The 6,330-nt window shown below is 39.8% G+C and overlaps 1 long non-coding RNA gene across 1 annotated transcript; it reads left to right on the top strand.

The window, feature by feature from the left end:
* The first annotated feature begins 3,158 nt into the window (after positions 1–3,158).
* On the top strand, positions 3,159–4,844 carry LOC136474820 (uncharacterized). Its single transcript, XR_010763024.1, has 4 exons — positions 3,159–3,522; positions 3,924–3,979; positions 4,109–4,217; positions 4,331–4,844. It is a non-coding gene; the product is annotated as an uncharacterized lncRNA (long non-coding RNA).
* The last annotated feature ends 1,486 nt before the right edge of the window (positions 4,845–6,330 follow it).

Raw genomic sequence — 6,330 nt, 5'->3', positions numbered from 1 at the left:
ACGGACTAGATAAGGTGAGGCGCTCAAGTCAACCGCAATACCGAGGACCATACCATGCACACGTACAGGACAGTACTGACAGGCCATGCCAGAAGGGTGCTCTGCGACCTTTCAGATACACTACTAGAAATGTGTTCATCAATGACGATTCAGTCGTGACGCTTACAAATTTCGTCACAGAACAAGCACTTTCTATGACGAAATTTCTAGCTTCGTCATAAGTAACAAGTGACGGAGCTTTGGCACGAAGAATAATGACGAAAACAAAAGAATCGTCATAAAACAACAAAACTAAATCGTCATAGATCATTTGGCTCGTGTACCACCTCGAGGACGTGGCGCCGTGGTCCCACCAGCAGGTCCCACCTCGAGGACGTGGCGATGTGGTCCCACCATTGGGTCCCAACCTCGAAGACGTGGCGATGCGGTCCCACCAGCGGGTCTCAGCCTGAGGACGTGGCGGCGAACAAGTGGGGCAGCGTGGCCCACACGGTCCAGGTGGACCTGCATCCTTCCGCCTCCCTTTTTTTTTGCCAAAAAATAGGGCACGCAAGGAGATTCGAACCCGCGACCTGCTGCTAGACATGTTGGTGCGTTACCACTAGAGCACTCGCCGTTTTGTGATAAAGGCATGCATGTTTTTCTATTTGTAAACGTATAACATGATAATTGATGATATTTTTTCCTAAAATTTTATAAAATCATTCTCTATCTATTTATTTTGTTGGTTTTGTCAATATATACATATGAAAAGTTTGAGCAATTTAAATTTTGAATTTCAAAAAAATGCAACTTTAGACAAGATTTTGGTTCCCCAAATGATTTCAGCTGAAAAAGTGATAAATACCAAAGTTGAATAACTCATCAAGATCTACAACTTTTGTATTGGTCATTTCTTCATATGACAAAGTGGTAACGACATTATTCACAAATGTGACACATCTCTCATAAGGTTTTATAAACTATATGAGACATGTGTAAGATTAGTGAACAATGTGTGCTAAGAATTTGTCAAATGAAGAAATGAACAAAATAAAAGTTGTAGATATTCATGAGTTGAACAACTTTGGTATTCATCGCTTTTTATGTTGAAATCAATTTGGGTCTCAAATTTTGGTTCGAACTTGTCATTTTTCAAAATTTCAAATTTGAAAGGTTCAAATTTTGTCAAATGACAAGATGACTAAAATAAAAGTTTTATATATTAATGATTTGAACAACTTTGGTATTCATCACTTTTTATGTTGAAATCATTTTGGGTCTCAAATTTTGGTTCGAACTTGTTGTTTTTCAAAAATTCCAATTTGAAAGGTTTAAATTTTGTCAAATGACAAGATGACTAAAATAAAAGTTGTAGATATTAATGAGTTGAACAACTTTAGTATTCATCACTGTTTATGTTGAAATCATTTTGGGTCTTAAATTTTGGTTCGAACTTGTCATTTTTTTAAATTTCAAATTTGAAAGGTTCAAATTTTGTCAAATGACAAGATGACCAAAATAAAAGTTGTAGATCTTGATGAGTTGAACAACTTTTGTATTCATCACTTTTGTATATGAAATAATTTAGGCTTTGAAAATTTGGTTTTAACTTGTCAAATTTCAAATTTCAAATTTTAAAATGTGTAAAACATTGTCACATCCAAGTTTGATCAAACTTAAATGTTGAAGCATGATTTTAGAAATTTTTAGGAAAAAAACCATCACATTTGGAGTTAGTATGAGGGAGAACAACTAGTTACAAAGTTTACCCACAGATTAAAAAGAGAAATCACACTGTTCTATATGATACTTACACGATCTTAGTGAACAGTGTGATTTGTTTTTTTAATCTGTGGGTCAACTTTGTAACTAGTTTTTCTTCCTCATACTAACTCCAAATCTGATGATTGTTTTTCCTAAAATTTTCTAAAATCATTCTCTATCAATTTATTTTGTTGGTTTTGTCAATATATACATATGAAAAGTTTAAGCAATTTAAATTTTGAATTTAAAAAAAATGCAACTTCAGACAAGATTTTGGTTCCCCAAATGATTTCAGCTAAAAAAGTGATAAATACCAAAGTTGAATAACTCATCAAGATCTACAACTTTTGTATTGGTAATTTCTTCATATGACAAAGTGATAACGACATTGTTCACAAATGTGACACATCTCTCATAAGGTTTTATAAACTATATGAGACATGTGTAAGATTAGTGAATAATATGTGATAAGAATTTGTCAAATGAAGAAATGACCAAAATAAAAGTTGTATATATTAATGAGTTGAACAACTTTGGTATTCATCGCTTTTTATGTTGAAATCAATTTGGGTCTCAAATTTTGGTTCGAACTTGTTGTTTTTCAAAATTTCAAATTTGAAAGGTTCAAATTTTGTCGAATGACAAGTTGACTAAATAAAAGTTGTAGATATTAATGAGTTGAACAACTTTGGTATTCATCACTTTTTATGTTGAAATCATTTTGGGTCTCAAATTTTGGTTCGAACTTGTCATTTTTTAAAATTTCAAATTTGAAAGGTTCAAATTTTGTCAAATGACAAGATGACCAAAATAAAAGTTGTAGATCTTCGTGACCTCTACAACTTTGATGTTTATCAAATTTTCATTTGAGATCATTTGATGTCTCAAAATTATTTTAGTAGTTTTGATTTTAAGAGGGATGCCACATGAAGAAACAAAAGAACTCCATTTAGCTTCATTGTTAGAGATTTTTCGGACCCTTTGAGTTGAACTATTGTATTGGTCATTTACGACTTACTAGTCACAGTATGCAAATGTGGTCAATGCAGGGGCTTATCATGGCAACGAAACGTATCCTTAAAGAATTAAAGGACCCTTCAATATCATGTAGTGCCGGTATGAGCTCGATTTACCAATTGACTTATGAATGATGCCACATGGTCTGTATCTGTGCATTGATGCATCTATAAAAGACTATAAATCTATAAAAGACTATAATTGTGTGCCGTTTTACTGTTCGTTTCGCTGCTCATCCGAGCTTCTCCGGACTCATTTCGCTGCTCATCCACAGTACACCGCCCCTGTCCGTTCGATCACGCTTGCACGCGCCGGATGCCCGCCACACCCATGTCCAGAGGGCCACCCCGCCAACCCTCCGCATCCTTATCCCCATGGGCCCGTCGAGGAAAAAAAACTGCCTCGCCCCATCCGTCTCCTCGGCGGCCGCTCCACGCGCGATGCCGCACGCCGCAGCCTCGCAGACTCCGCCGGCTCTTCCTCTCCTCCGTCTGCGAGCTCCAAGGCCTGCGACGACACCGCGCCGGAGCGCAGCTCCTCCTACGCCATCCACCGCCTGACGGCGCCCGCAGGCGCACAGTTGGCGATGCTAGTGGAAGCGCCGCCTCGGTGGTTGTACGCCCAAGGGCCCCACTATAGCGGAGGCGCCGCCCTGGCCGAGGGCGTCCCGTGCGCGACGGCGGCAGGGCCTCCGGGCTCCCCTTCGCTGTTGACACTGATTCTGTGCTCCAAGAAACCCTAGCCGCCATTTTCGCCCAGGTTAGTGAGATTTGTCAGCCTACAAATTTATCCTCCGCTCTCCCTTCTCTCCGGCCTCCCTCCCTCCACGTCCTCGCATGCCAGCCTCGCAGTTGTCACCAGATGAGATCAGCCTGTACTATTAGATGTACCCACCCTCGACGGTTTCACTAGCTGATCAGGAATCCCATATCATTTTTGCATTCATTTGTTCATTGTCCTCCTGTGGGTACAGTTTCTATTACTTAATGTTGTTCTCTGTGCTTTTCTGATGAATATGGTTTTCAGTCGCCGTTGCGTTTGGGCCGGATACATCTCTCTTTAGGCAATGGATTCGAATTGTTGCCGTCTTCTCTTTTCTTTCCTTCAATTCACTGCAAATCCTAACCTTATCTGTTTATTTGCTCATGAAATTTTTACAGATCCATTATCCAGGTCTGCTCAAACGACGATCCTCAACGACGATGCTAAGATGAAGGTACAAATAGATTCTTTTTTTTCTACACAATCTCTTTTGTAGTGTCCTATTTTTTTCTTCAAAGGAGACAGCCATGTGCTTATTAGACATCTATATGCTATTGCATTATTACGAGGTTTACCAATTCAGGGGACGTCCTTCCTATATATTCATGCTGCATGGATTCAGCTAGGCTAATTGACTCTGAAATCTGGACCCTAAGAGTTATTGCTACAAGTTTTGTTTGCCTGATCACCATGTAACTGCTAAACTCATTTATCTACTACTCGCAGCTGACTTTGTTTAACATGTATCCATCTGTGACCTGGGTATAACAGTAAATCTTGACACATTCTACCTGTTCTGTCTCAGCTTTGGACCATGGCATTGGGGCCAAATAATGCAGATGTAGACCCATACGATGTCTCCACTATGAAACTATCATGTCATATTACAGGTTACAACAAAGGTCTGTTCCTTCTCGCTTCTCAGGGTTGCTTTTGTACTTTCCGGTTTGAGCATCTTATTTTTTAGCGCCCAAAACGATTGTGATTTATCAATGAATTGCGTAGCCACAAAATGTTTCTGTCAAATTGTAAAATGACATTAGAGCCAGAGACTAATTTGTTAGGGTTATAAAAACAAACGGCATTTCAATTACCATGTGGTTTTCCCATTAGCAAACATGATGACTCGGCCACTAATTTGTTTCTGACATGGCAAGACATAAATAGTACCTGCTTTCCTGGATGAATGCACTGATGAAAGTTTCAAATCCTCAATCTGAACATAAAATACTCCATATGAACATGGCAAGATATATTTTCTTTCCACCACTGAATTTTGTTCCATCTCTAGTTGCAAAGTGGTCTGATCCAAAAAAACATGGCATTCAGTTTCCAAAGGATCTTCTCATTTTAAACATATCATCTCATCAATCCTTCTTGTTATACCCAGGCCTTCAATGAAAAGCAGTGTAACACATAAACAACAAGGCAATGGAGGAGAACAATGCGCTGCTCAAGCGTATCTTGGCCATCAACAATGCTTCTTTGACATGAGCGATGCTTGTAGCTGCTGGTTCATTAAGCAAGGGGTCTGCTGGTGATTTTGTTTATGTAGTAACTTATGTTGTTGGTGGTTGGCAACTTTTTATTATTTCCTGTGATGTTAATGTGAACTGAGATGAAACTAGTAGTTCAAATGTGATGTCTAGTGAGTTATGTGAACCGAGTTTAGAATTGTTGATTAAGTTGTTGGTCATTGGAATACTGGATCTGTTAATTTATGGAAGCTTTTGGTCATTCTAGTATTATTTGCATTCTGTAATGAAATCAGCATGTGCACTTGTGATGAATTATCTGACCTTTCTGTGATGATTTGGTAATTGATTCTGTGACGAATTTCTATTTACTTCAGTGACGAAAATGAGAACCTATCACAGCAAGCCTTGTGGCCTAATAAAAAGTGAACACGTGGACCATCCACATCACTGGCCACGTCAGCTGCCACGTGGTCGGACACGTCACCTGCAATGTGGATGCGCCACGTGGACAAGACACGTCAGCTGCCACCATGGCAGACGTCGTCTGGCCGCCTAACAGATGGCAAGTCATGACGAAAAAGGGGCTATATCAATGACGAAATAGATCGTCATAGAAAGAATACACTTCTATGACGACGGCCATTTTGTCATAGAACAAATGCACATCTATGACAAAAATAGACGTTTCGTCACGGTAGGTAAAATATGACGCGCATTCAATGACGAATATCATATCGTCACAAATTCGTCATAAAATAATATATGTGACGATTTTGGAGTCTTCAGTGACGAAAGAAGAGCATCATTGATGTACACATCCCTAGTAGTGATATGTCAGAACATAAACAGTGTTGCAGGCGCCTACATTTGCCACACCAGAAGAACACGATGGAGCCTACCACATACATCTGGGCGTCAACAGTATTGTGGGCGCTGACAAACCGTCTTGTACCCGACGGCGTAGGCAACAAGACTAGGTAGCACACACACTCTCTTTCTCTCACTTGTAAGGCCATCCACTTCACCTATAAAAAGGGATGCGCTCTCTCCTAAAACGGACAACAGACGGTCATTCCGACTCTCTCTCTCTCTGCTAGCTTTAGACATTCGGAGCACTAGAATAGCTTCACTGCTCTAGAACTCTAAAGTTACACAAAGCATATGTTCCAATAATTAGCGCACGTAGGAGCTCCCGTCACTCTCAGCCCTTCAGTCTAGAGTCCGACCGGACCTCTAACATCCCCATTTTATTCCCACTCGTTTGTAATCCCACAGCAAACTTTGAGCACCTGGGCTCTGGAATAAAATCACCGACTGACTCCAACTG

Source organism: Miscanthus floridulus, chromosome 8 (genome assembly GCF_019320115.1).
Source record: "Miscanthus floridulus cultivar M001 chromosome 8, ASM1932011v1, whole genome shotgun sequence".
Taxonomy (NCBI): domain Eukaryota; kingdom Viridiplantae; phylum Streptophyta; class Magnoliopsida; order Poales; family Poaceae; genus Miscanthus; species Miscanthus floridulus.
This window is presented reverse-complemented; position numbering and strand designations above follow the sequence as displayed.